The sequence below is a fragment of the Dama dama genome, chromosome 13 (assembly GCF_033118175.1).
Source record: "Dama dama isolate Ldn47 chromosome 13, ASM3311817v1, whole genome shotgun sequence".
NCBI classification, from domain to species: domain Eukaryota; kingdom Metazoa; phylum Chordata; class Mammalia; order Artiodactyla; family Cervidae; genus Dama; species Dama dama.
The window spans coordinates 32,701,392-32,714,998 of NC_083693.1; the positions used below are offsets into that span (position 1 = coordinate 32,701,392).

The window sequence follows — 13,607 nt, forward strand, 5'->3', positions numbered from 1 at the left end:
CCAGTATCCTTGCCTGGAAAATCCCATGGACAGAGGAGCCTGGTGGGCTACAGTCCATGGGGTCACAAAAGAGTTAGACACAACTTAGCGACTAAACAAGAGAGGGCTCTATTTTACATACAGCACCTGACAACATTGTTCTGTCCAATGTTTCCCAGAATCAGGGTATAAACCTTCTTCTCTGCCCTTTACACTGCAGCTAAGAAATCCAGAGCCTGGTAAGGACTAAATGGCCACTTGCCTCTGACTCTGTAATGGGATACCCCCAAATATGCCATTTTGGCCTACCGATTACTGGCATACAGATGGTGGCGGCTGTGCTTCACTGGACCAGCCTTGAGGAGATACCCCAGGTCCAAGGTCAGAGAAACCCCAGTAAGACGGCAGGCGCTGGAGCAACTGTGAGGAGATACCCTGCATCCAAGGGCAAAGGAGAAGCCCCAGCAAGATGGTAGGAGGGGTGAATTCGCGTTTAGAATCAAATCCCATTCCCGCCAGAAATGCTAAGAGGGCTCAAACAAACCTTGTGTGTACCAGGACCCAGGGATTCCAGAGACTGAGATAGAACTGTGTCTGAGTGTCTCCTGTGGAGGTACAGGTCAGCAGTGGCCTGTCACAGGGTCAGGGGCTCTGGGTGCCACAGACTTGGGTATGGCATAAACCCTCTTGGAGGAGGTCACCATTAACCCCACCACAGAGCTGTGAGAACTTACACAGGACTGGGAAAAAGACTCTTGGAGGGCTCAAACAGTACCTTGTGCACCAGGACCCAGGAGAAGGGAGCAGTGACCCCACAGGAGACTGGCCCAGACTTGCCTGTGAGTGTCCAGAAGTCTCCAGTGGAGGCGTGAGTTGGCGGTGGCCTGCTGCAGGGTTGGGGGCACTGAGTGTAGCAGTACATGCATGGGATCTTTTGAAGGAGGTTGCCATTATCTTCATTACCTCCACCACAGTTTGGCTCCAGGTAAACAGGAGGGAGGGAACACAGCTCCACCCATCAACAGAAAATTGGATTACAGATTTACTGAGCATGGCCCTGCGCTCAGAACAAAACCCAGTTTCCCTCTCAGTCAGTCTCTCCCATCAGGAAGCTTCCATAAACCTCTTATTCTTCTCCATCAGAGGGCAGACAAGCTGAAAACCACAATCACAGAAAACTAACCAATCTAATCACATGGAACACAGCCGTGTCTAGCTCAATGAAACTATGAGCCATGCCGTGTAGGGCCACCCAAGACCGATGGGTCATGGTGGAGAGTTCTGACAAAATGTGGTCCACTGGAGAAGGGAATGGCAAACCTCTTCAGTATTCTTGTCTTGAGAACCCCATGAACAGTATGAAAAGGCAAAAAGATAGGACACTGAAAGATGAACTCCCCAGGTCAGTAGGTGTCCAATATGCTACTGGAAATCAGTGGAGAAATAACTCCAGAAAGAATGAAGAGACGGAGCCAAAGCAAAAACAACACCCAGTTGTGGATGCGACTGGTGATGGAAGCAAGGTCTGATGCTGTAAAGAGCAATACTGCATAGGAACCTGGAATGTTAGGTCCATGAATCAAGGCAAATTGGAAGTGGGCTAACAGGAGATGGCAAGAGTGAATGTCGACATTATAGGAACCAGCAAACTGAAATGGACTGGAATGGATGAATTTAACTCAGATGACCATTATATCTACTGCTGTGGACAAAAATCCCTTAGAAGGTATGGAGTAGCTATCATAGTCAACAAAACAGTCTGAAATGCAGTACTTGGATGCAAACTCAAAAATGACAGAATGATCTCTGTTTGTTTCCAAGACAAACCATTCAATATCACAGGAATCCAAGTCTATGCCCTGACCAGTAATGCTGAAGAAGCTGAAGTTATGGTTCTATAAAGACCTACAAGACCTTTTAGAACTAACTCCCAAAAAAGATGTCCTTTTCAATACAGAGGCTTGGAATGCAAAAGTAGAAAGTCAAGAAACACCTGGAATAACAGGCAAATTGGGCCTTGGAGTACAGAATGAAGCAAGGCACAGGCTAATAGTTTTGCCAAGAGAACTCACTGGTTATAGCAAACACCGTCTGCCAACAACACAAGAGAAGACTCTACACACGGCCATTACCAAACAGCCAACACTGAAATCAGACTGATTATATTCTTTGCAGCTAAAGATGGCGAAGCTCTATATAGTCAGCAAAAACAAGATGGGGAGCTGACTGTGGCTCAGACCATGAACTCCTTATTGCCAAATTCAGACTTAAATTGAAGAAAGTAGGGAAAAGCACTAGGCCATTTAGGTATGACCTAAATCAAATCTCTTATACAGTGGAAGTGAGAAATAGATTTAAGGGACTAGATCTGATAGACAGAGTGCCTGTTGAACTATGGACGGAAGTTCGTGACATTGTACAGGAGACAGGGATCAAGACAATCCCCTGAAAATGAAATACAAAAAAGCAAAATGGCTGTCTGAGGAGGCTTTACAAATAGATGTAAAAAGAAGAGAAGCGAAAAGCAATGGAGAAAAGCAATGGAGAAAAGGAAAGATATACCCATTTGAATGCAGAGTTTCAAAGAATAGCAAGGAGAGATAAGAAAGCCTTCCTCAGCGATCAATGCAAAGAAATAGAGGAAAACAATAGAATGGAAAAGACTAGAGACCTCTTCAAGAAAATTAGAGATACCAAGGGAACATTTCATGCAAATATGGGCACAATAAAGGACAGAAATGGTATGAACCTAACAGAGGCAGAAGATATTAAGAAGAGGTGGCAAGCATATACAGAGGAACTGTGCAAAAGGGATCTTCACGATCCAGATAATCATGATGGTATGATCACTCACTTAGAGCCTGACATCCTGGAATGTGAAGTCAAGTGGGCCTTAGGAAGCATCACTACGAACAAAGCTATTGGAGGTGATGGAATTCCAGATGAGCTATTTCAAATCCTGAAAGATGATGCTGTGAAAGTGCTACACTCAATATGCCAGCAAATATGGAAAACTCAGCAGTGGCCACAGGACTGGAAAAGGTCAGTTTTCATTCCAATCCCAAGGAAAGGCAACGCCAAAGAATGCTCAAACTACCACACAATTGCACTCATCTCACACACTAGTAATGGTCAAAATTCTCCAACCCAGGCTTCAACAGTATGTGAACCGTGGACTTCCAGATGTTCAAGCTGGTTTTAGAAGAGGCAGAGGAACCAGAGATCAAATTGCCAACATCCACTGGATCATCAAAAGAGCAAGAGAGTTCCAGAAAAAGCATGTATTTCTTCTTTATTGACTATGCCAAAGCCTTTGACTGTGCCGATCACAAGAAACTGTGGAAAATTCTGAAAGAAATAGGAATACCAGACCACCTGACCTGCCTCCTGAGAAATCTATATGCAGGTCAGGAAGCAACACTTAGAACTGGACATGGAACAACAGACTGGTTCCAAATAGGAAAAGAAGTACGTCAAGGCTGTATATTGTCACCCTGCTTATTTAACTTATATGCAGAATACATCATTGCCAGGAGAAATATCAATAACCTCAGATATGCAGATGGCACCATCCTTATGGCAGAAAGTGAAGAACTAAAGAGCCTCTTGATGAAAGTGAAAGAGGAGAGTAAAATGTTGGCTTAAAGCTCAACACTAAGAAAACTAAGATCATGGCATCTGGTCCCATCACTTCATGACAGATAGATGGGGAAACAGTGGAAACAGTGGCTGACTTTATTTTTGGGGGCTCCAAAATCACTGCAGATGGTGATTGCAGCCATGAAATTAAAAGACGTTTACTCTTTGGAAGGAAAGTTATGACCAATCTAGACAGCATATTAAAAAGCAGAGACATTACTTTGGCAACAAATGTCCGTCTAGTCAAAGCCATGGTTTTTCCAGTGGTCATGTATGGATGTGACAGCTGGACTATAAAGAAAGCTGAGCACCGAAGAATTGATGCTTTTGAACTGTGGTGTTGGAAAGACTCTTGAGAGTCCCTTGGACTGCAAGGAGATCCAACCAGTCCATCCTAAAGGAGATCAGTCCTGAGTGTTCATTGGAAGGACTGATGTTGAAGCTGAAACTCCAATACTTTGGCCACCTGATGTGAAGAACTGACTCATTTGAAAGGACTCATGCTAGGAAAGATTGACGGTGGGAGAAGAAGGGGACGACAGAGGATGAGATGGTTGGATAGCATCAATGACTCAATGGAGATGAGTTTGAGTAAACTCCGGGAGTTGGTGATGGACAGGGAGGACTGTCATGCTGCAGTCCATGTGGTTGCAAAGAGACAGACACGACTGAGTAACTGAACTGAACTGAACTGATTATTTTGATATAAAGGTACTAAGAAACAGCCAGTGCAAGGACACTGTGTCCCTCCACTGGACGAAAGCAGGAGATAAAGCTTCCAGGGGAATGTACCTCCCTGTACTGAGGGGTAGAATGCATCCGTATCACCAAATACAGAGAATTTCGAGTTGAGAAGCCCATGTAAACCAATATAAACATGTAAAATTTCCTGGGCTCTTTAGGAAGACAAGCCATCTCTGTGGAACATTTTCATTAGAGCTGTGGATAATTCTTCCTATGAGATCCTAGGACTAACTTCTCTGACCTCCATCCACCTCAAGGTCTGTGCTTTTTAAAATAAGAAATAAAGTACAAATATATTTAATAGATTTTCAGAACTAAAAGATGTCTTAGACATGATCTGTGCTAACACATTCAGGACACAGATGAAAAAGTCCAAGTTCCTGTGATCTTGCCTAAGATCACAGACAGTGGCCAAGCAGAGGTTATTACCCTAGTCCAAAAATTCCAGTCCCAAAATTCTGTTGCACAATATTTAGTCTCACTGAAAATGTAACGGGAAGCAGAGCTATCTCCAGTGAAGAACCTGTATTTATTCATGCAAAATTTATTGAGCTCCTCTGATGTGCTCAGTACCCTACAAGCTCCAGGAATAAAATGATGAAAATGATAGATACAGAGTCCACTTTTGCAACATCTGACCAGCAGAAGAGACGAATTAAGCAAACAAATACAGCTCTCTTTTGAACAACACAGGGGTTAAGGGCACTTACCCTACATGCAGTTGAAAATCTGGGTATAATTTATAGTTATCTCTCTGTATTTGTATCTAAGTTTCCACATCCGGGGATTCACCCAGCTGAGGATCATGTCAGTACTGTTAGTATGTACTATTAACAAAAATTTGCATATAAGTGAACCTCTGCAGTTCAAACACATGTTGTTTAAGAGTTAACTGTAAATGAAACAATTACTTCTTGCAATAAAGGCTAAGAAGGAAATAGAAAATAGAAGGGCTGACTTTAGGCAGATTGGTCAAGGAAAATATCTCTGAGGAGATGATGCTTAAGCTCAAGGTTGAGAAAAAGACAGCCAAGTTAAGAGCTAGGAGAAATGTGTTCTAGGCTCAGGGATTGGTCAGTGCAACAGCCATGGAGGAAAAGGTCCCTGCGAAGTCAAAAATCTTCCAGAAAATCGAGATGACTAAAGACTAGTGAATGAGGGCAAGACAGCACACATGACATGACATAAAAGCCAGATACATAAGACTGAAAGTCATGGGAAGGGGTATGGATTTTACTTTTTTTTTTTTGTTTTGTTTTTTCCATTTATTTTTATTAGTTGGAGGCTAATTACTTTACAATATGGGTATGGATTTTAAAATAAGTGTAAATATAAAGGCAATTTACAAAGAGGTATTAAGCCAGGAGTTCCTGGCCAGTGTGGCTACTCTGTGAAATACAGCCTCTATAACATTCCTTCTTAACAGAACCTACATGTCATTGTCCTCTTGTTTTTCTTTGCAGAGGACATAGAAGATGCACAAAAACATGTGGAAGAGCAAGGCAAGGGTGAAAGCAAGGGCCCTACATTTTCAATCTTGGGATCTCCATCCATGCCACGCTCTCTCTTGTGAATTAAACATCCCATGAAAATGAATGGAGTCTGGGAATTCCCTGGTGGTCTGGGGATTAATAATCTGCCTGCCAATGCAGGGGGCAAGGATTCTATTCCTGGTTGGGGAACTAAGATCCCCACGAGCTGTGCAGTGGGGCCAAGAATATTTTTTTAACATAAAAAATAAATAAAATGAACAGGATGGTTGGTGGAATATTCTTTTGCCAGACACAGTCCTGGCATACAGCACTATCAATCAGAATCTCACCCTACAAAGATGAAGGCAGGGAGGCAGAAAGAGATGAGGTAAAAAGGCAGGAGGAAGGGACAGCAATCTGTTTACCACCTCGGCAAGCCCGTTATAGTCAATAACAGTCTTCTTTGTCATGGAATAAGTTAAGGGTACAGATGGTTTTTGGAAATAACAGTCAAAACAGAAACGAAGAGCATATGAAGAGGAAAAAAAAGAGTGCATGAAGAGAAAACGTTGTAAGAACTGCCCCATGAAGCAGCCCCATAGTCCACCTAGCCCAGGATTCTGTATTTTCTAGGAGATCCAAGGATGCTTGGTAAGAAGGTGTGGGGTTCCAGGTCAGCCTCAGGTGTCACTGCATCAATAAACTTAGCTGTCACCAGGGAAAAATGCGCAATTGACCCTTGGACAATGCAGGGGGTGGGGATGGTGGCAGTTAGGAGCAACAACCGCCTCCAGTCAACAATCCAAGCATAGCGCAGGGACTTTCCAGAGTGGTTAAGACTGCACTCTCAACTCAGGGGGCTGGGTCAATCCCTGATTGGGGAACTAAGATCCCAAATGCCATGCATCGCAGCGAAAAAAACCCCACAAAATCTGAGTATAACTGATAGTCAGCTCTCCATATACACTTTCTCTGTTATCTGTTCCATGTGGGTGGGTCCAATCAACTACAGGTCATTTATTCATGTAGTATTTACTGCTGAAGAAAATGGAAAACCATGCAGTTGAAACCTGTGTTGTTCAAGGGCCAACTCTACAAACTGATCAGGCATAGTGAGCTTATTTATTTGTCTCAGGGGTGCATGGTCCTTCTATGGACAAGGTCAAAACAATGGCAAAATCTGGAAATACAAGTGAGTCCCCCAGTACCAAATCCAAATGCTCCAATCAGGGGTGTATGCTTTTTTGTTGCTGTTTTTAGACTCTTCTCTCCTTAAAAAGCTGAGTGGCCTCCAGCTCTCTGTTCCAACAGCCAAAGCTATGGATGCCAGTTGTGAGTTCAGCCTCTCTCCTCCTCCCTCCGAACAGGAAATGTGCATGTTGTATGTGGATTAATTTCTGATATTTCTCACAGCTAAGGTTTTGGCTCCAGGCTCTTCCACCTTGAATCTGCCTCCCTGCAGAATGGAAACAGGGCCCAAGAGCAGCCTCATGCACTTTCTTGCTAGCAGGGCTGTGCCAACAGCATCTCCCTGCCCTGGCCTCCTTCAGCGTGAGACTTGGGGAAGATAGGAATGACGGCTTGGCAAGGTGAGGCCCAAGGAGCCTGGTGGACTCTGCAGGCCTGGGGATGCACACTCAGGGAGAGACGTGGCTTCATTTCCCACATTTCTTTCACACAAAGCATCATTATAGGGAAGTGCTTCCATATGGCCCATGGAAAATCTCAGCCAAAAACAGCTTCAGTTGGCCAGATTCAGAGCAGTAACAGACATGAAGGGGCCGTAATGAAAAGCAAGGATGAGAAGTACCAGGTTTTCATGCAGGCAGGCAGGCAGGCATCTTTGCTAACTTTAGCCTCAGCCCTAGAGCAGGCAGACAGAGCCTGGACTTGCCAGCGGCATGCCCCCAGCTCTACTAGCTCCCTTTAGGGATCTGTCTCTGAGCTCCAGCTGCTCTTCCTTTGCATAAATTATTCAAAAGTATTAAATGTTTAGGGACCCTTCACTTGAATTGTTCTGAACTGGTATCAAGGGTCTGAGACCCCTTCAAAAACTCAGAATGGCAAATTTGAGGTTTATGGGGACACATGCATTTTTTTCTGGAGAGAAGAATGCATAATTTTCAACAGATTCTCAAGAGGATCTGTTATCCTAAAGCTGAAAATCAATGAAAGAGAGAAAAGACAGAGAGAGACACGCAGAGAGAAAATGAAGTACCTTACCAAGTGTGAGGAACAGTGAAGTCAAGCAGGAAGCCCCTTTTCAGCCAGTACAGCCCCCATTACAATCCCCTCCCAGGGCTTCCTTAGAAAACTTCTTCAAAAAGACTGGTTTCTTGACACAATTTCACTCAGCTTCTACTCTAGTTCGACTAGAATTTTCTCAATTTCTAATCTCTCTGAGACCCTCACAAGACGACACCTTTCCTGATGAGATTTGCACATTCTTTCAAGCCAACACCATGTCAGCACTTTCCTGATGCCCGAGTCAGCGGTGACTTTCCCTATTGTCATCTCATCCCAAAGTCACTCTAGTTAACTCTAGTTAACAGCACAGCCTGGCTCTTCACTCTCTTCCTCTGGGTCTCATTCTTTCCTCTATCTTTGGTTTGTTGTTGTTCAGTCACTAAGTCCTTTCCGATTCTATGTAACCCCCGTGGGCCATAGCCCGCCAGGCTCCTCTGTCCATGGAATTCTCCAGGCAAGAATACTGTGGTGTTTTGCCATTTCCTCCTCCAGGGGATCTTCCTGACCCAGGGATCAAACCTGTGCCTCCTGCATTGGCAGGAGGGTTCTTTACCACTGAGCTACCAGGGAAACCCCACAATTCACTGTTTTTTGACACCTTTGACGTGATTTTCCTCTGTACCCATCAGTAGCACTCTCAAAAACAATGCCTGGGTGGAATAAGTGCTGGTTTTGAAATCTGTTTACATTTAATATTATGTTAGAGAGTGACAGCCTTTGGTACCTAAATGACAATATTTCTAATAAAAATATTGCTAGCATTTACTGAACACTCTCCAGGTGCCAGACATTATTTGGAATGCTGGGCACGACTGACTTATCTAGTCCTGACAGCAACTCTACAGAGGCGGTACAACTTCTGTTCCCAGATTAAAATGAGAAAGTCAAGATACACAGAAAAGTTCAAAATCTTGCCCTGTTTAAACAGCTAGTAAACAACAGACCCAGCATTTAAACCCAGGCAGTCTGGTCCCAAACACCAATTTCTTAACTGTCTCTTCTCTCTTCCTTAGTATCCTCATCTATAAAATGGATTGGACAATATCAAAACTACCATGTAAGGGGACAGGTGGAATTAAATGATATGCATTTATTATAAACCATTAGATCAATATTAGCAATAACAGAATGGATGCAATGTGGTACACTTGGTTTCCTAGCTCCTAGGAAATTCCTAGCTCACATGCCACAGTTCTGGTCAATGAGGCAAAATTCCCTGGGGAGGACTTCTCTCCCTGACTAAAGGGAACATTATTAAAAGAATGCCTTTTGCACCACCTTCTTCTTTATCACCTGACATGCTGGATGTGTTGTCTAGACATTTAACAGTGACTTAGCAACCACAGGTGAAAGCTATAGTCTAGGCTGATGAAAGAGAGACAAGAGCCTGGTTCCACAAAAACACAGTAAAACAGCTTCCCCAAACCTGACTGCCTACTCCAGACTTCTGCTTAGAAAAGATATGTAATCTCCTGCATCTATAAGTTGGGTTTCCTGTGATTTGCCATGGAATGCTTCCCTCCCTGGTCCACATCCCTCAAAGCCAGCTCCTTGGAGAAGCACATGGGACCTCCACGAATTCACGGTTCCCAGTCTCACCTAGGCCCCTTGCAGCTACTCCTCTGCCTCTTTACCATCCTCTGGGGAGGATGTCGCACATGGGGCTTCTAGGATCTTAGCTCACTGGCCCCAGATTGAACCTGGGCCCCAGCAGTGAAAGTGCAGAGTCCTAACCTCTGGGAATCATCCTCCTTACTATGTTTGAAGAGTTCCTTACCCACTTCAAGTCTCTGACAGTCCCCTCATTTTTTTTTATTGAAGTACAGTTGATTCACAATATTGTGTTAGTTTCCAGTGCACAGCACTGTGATTCAGTATTTTTGCAGATTATATTCCATTACAGGTTATTACAACATATTGGGTATAATCAATTCCCCACACTATGCTGTATATCCTTGTTGTTTATCTATTTTATATACAGTAGTTTGTATCTGTTAATCCCATCCTCCTAATTTGTCCCTCCCCCTTCCCTCTCCCCTTTGGTAACCAGAAGTTTGTTTCCTATATCTGTGATTCTGTTTTATTTTTATTTTTTTTAAGGAGTCTGAAATCTTTTAATAATTCCTTGGCATCATAATATTAGCTCAGTTCAGCTCAGTTCAGTCACTCAGACGTGTCCAACTCTTTGCGACCCCATGAATCGCAGCACGCCAGGCCTCCCTGTCCATCACCAACTCCTGGAGTTTACTCAAACTCATGTCCATCGAGTCGGTGATGCCGTCCAGCCATCTCATCCTCTGTCGTCCCCTTCTCCTCCTGCCCCCAATCCCTCCCAGCATCAGGGTCTTTTCCAATGAGTCAACTCTTCTCATGAGGTGGCCAAAGTATTGGAGTTTCAGCTTCAGCGTCAGTCCTTCCAATGAACACCCAGGACTGATCTCCTTTAGGATGGACTGGTTGGATCTCCTTGCAGTCCAAGGGACTCTCAAGAGTCTTCTCCAACACCATGATTCAAAAGCATCAATTTTTCGGTGCTCAGCTTTCTTCACAGTCCAACTCTCATATCCATACATGACCACTGGAAAAACCATAGCCTTGACTGGATGGACATTTGTTGGCAAAGTAATGTCTCTGGTTTTTAATATGCTGTCTAAGCTGGTCATAACTTTCCTTCCAAGGAGTAAGTGTCTTTTAATTTCATGGCTGCAATCACCATCTGCAGTGATTTTGGAGCCCAAAAAAATAGTCTGACACTGTTTCCACTGTCTCCCCATCTATTTGCCATGAAGTGATGGGACCAGACGCCATGCTCACCAAACACCAACTTGGGCTTACTGTCTACAACAGACAATTCAGACAATAGTACATTTTGCAATTGAAAGAATATTAAACCTGTTTCTCAAGTCACTAAGCGCCCTTCTGCCACAATTATTCCCAAAGCTTGCACAGATATTTTGTTGTACTCAAATTGTTTTTATACTGTTAATCCCTTTGCCAATGCTTTATCCTAAAGAAGAAGGAAGTGATGTAGAGATCATAGCTTTCAATGGAGAAAAGGATGGCTGGAGAGTAGGGTCATCTCCCTTTATCCTTCAGCCAATGTTAACTACATGTCAGACACTTTTTCATACGTAGTTTAATTTGATCCTCATAATGACCCTAAGAGCTGAGCATAATTATTATCCCCATTGGTGAATCTGTTTGAGAGTCTTCACTCTAAAGAAGCTGATTCTACCTCCTAATGAACAGAATGTAAAAAGAAAAAAAAAATATTGGAACACAGTTAATTTCTCACCGTGTTCTCCAAGGGCACCTAGAGTTACTCAGTTCTTAACAGGGTATGATTGTATACCCCCTCCTTTAGTCCTGGGAAAATCCTTCCCTCCATTCATTCTCTCATCTTCTATTTACTTCTAAACCCACTGCAATCAGGCTTTGGTTTTAGCCAGAAATTCATTGAAACCACTCTTGCTAAGGTCACAGATTTGGCTTCAAATTGCCAATGAGAAATTTTTGGACTTTTATTCCAGTTGACCTCGAAACAGCATCTCACATGGCCGACTATTACCTCCTTTTTGGAATTACTTATTCCTTCAGCTCCCATATTGCTTCTGCTAAGTTCTGAGTTTACCTACTCTTCTCATTATCTTTTCACTTGAATCCCTTGAATTCACTTGAAAAAGTTTGAGCTTTTTCCCTGGCTAAATTCTCATGCCTTCCTAATATATTGTATATACTCTCTTTGGATAAACTCAGTTAATTTATAACTAAAGGGAATTCCCTGGTGGTCCAGTGGCTAAGACTCCACACTCCCAATGCAGGGGGCCCAGGTTTGATCCCTGGTCAGGGAACTAGATCCCACGTGCTGCAACTAAGAATTCCAATGCCACAGCTAAAGATCCCGTGTGTCACAATGAAGATGGAAGATCCCCTGAGCTGCAACTAAGACCCGATGCAGCCATAAAAAGTTAATTACCTTAAAAATATATATATATTAAAAAATGCATAACTAAAGACCATTAACAACAATGGACTGTCACATTTCAGATCAATTCTTTCACCCCAAACAAAATATAATTAACATCTGTTTGAAGGCATCAGAAAAGTACCAAAGCACTGACTACTTGTGGGGCCACATTTCTGGAAAGAAGAAAACCCAAGGAGGTGAACCCTTATTTTTAGTATGCATCTCCTCTTCATGCATTCCTTCCCCAGATGGACAGAAAAGAAATCCACCCAGCTGCTCAGGCTGGGAAATCTGCATCATTCTAGCTTCCTCTTTCTTACAGTTTTCACTCAATGAATTAGCAAACTCTGCTGACTCTCTCTCCTAAATCTCTCTGCCCTCTCTGCTCCTTCCTCTATCTCTCCCACCTCACTACAACCCCGATGAAGACATCATTATTTCAAACACCCTTGAGTATTTAAATGTGGCATCTTAGTTGGACTCCTTGCTTCCAGGCTCAGCTCCACATGTTGCCAGAATCACTTCATTAAAATGCAAATCTAATCAAGTCCCTCCACTGCCTAAATTGCTGTAATGACTTCACTTAACCTGAAACATGACTCTCAACAATGAAGGCCTTTATGATTCCTTCTGAATGCCACTGTATCTTTCCTTCCACCCTAACCGACGTGAAATCCTAGGTTACTCAAGGAAGTCCAGGCTTCACTCGAATGTCACGCCATGAACTTTGTGTTTCCTCTGCCTGGAAAACCCTCTTCACCCTCCACTCCTCCTCTACAGTTCTCCCCATTTTGGGAGAATGAGTAAAATCCCCATTTCATAGACTTCCCTAGCAGTCCAATGGTTAGGACTCTGAGCTCCCAATGCAAGGGGCACAGGTTCAATCCCTGGTGGGGAACTATGATCCCACAAGCCAATCAGTGTGGCCAAAAAAATAAATAAACTTTTGGCTTCCCTGATAGCTCAGTTGGTAAAGAATCCCTCTGCAATGCAGGAGACCCTGGTTTGATTCCTGGGTCAGGAAGATCCCCTGGAGAAGGGAACAGCTACCAACTCCAGTATTCTGGCCTGGAGAATCCCAAGGGCTACAGTCCATGGGGTTGCAAGAGTCAGACAGGACTGAGTGACTTTCATTTTCACTTTCTGTTTCATAAGTTAAATCCAAATAAACTCAAAGAAATAAGATTTTAAAGTAGGAACACACAAACAAAAAAGCACTGGCAGAAGGCATACATGTATAATTTGTTTCTCTTTAAGGCAGGGGGTAGGCAAACTACACCCTGAGGGTCAAATTTAGCCTGCAGGTTAGTTTTGTAAATAAAACTTTATTGGAACACAGCTCTTTCCATTGGTTCACTGGTTGCCTGTGGCTGCTTTTTACCTGCAGCAGCAGTGCTGAGTAGCTAAGACAGAAACTACAGAGGCTAAAAAGCCCTTAAATATTTCCTCTCTACTCCTTTACAGAAAAAGTTGACTGACCATTAATTAGAAAAAAAAAAAAATTAAACAGATATCACCAAACTTAAAAGGTGGAGAATTCTGTGTATCTATAATTTAGA

At 43.2% G+C, this 13,607-nt stretch overlaps 1 protein-coding gene across 1 annotated transcript in view; it reads right to left on the minus strand.

Moving 5' to 3' along the window:
- Positions 1–13,607, minus strand: part of ADAMTSL3 (ADAMTS like 3) — a 371,458-nt gene that overhangs the window by 195,927 nt on the left and 161,924 nt on the right. The window lies entirely within an intron of this gene.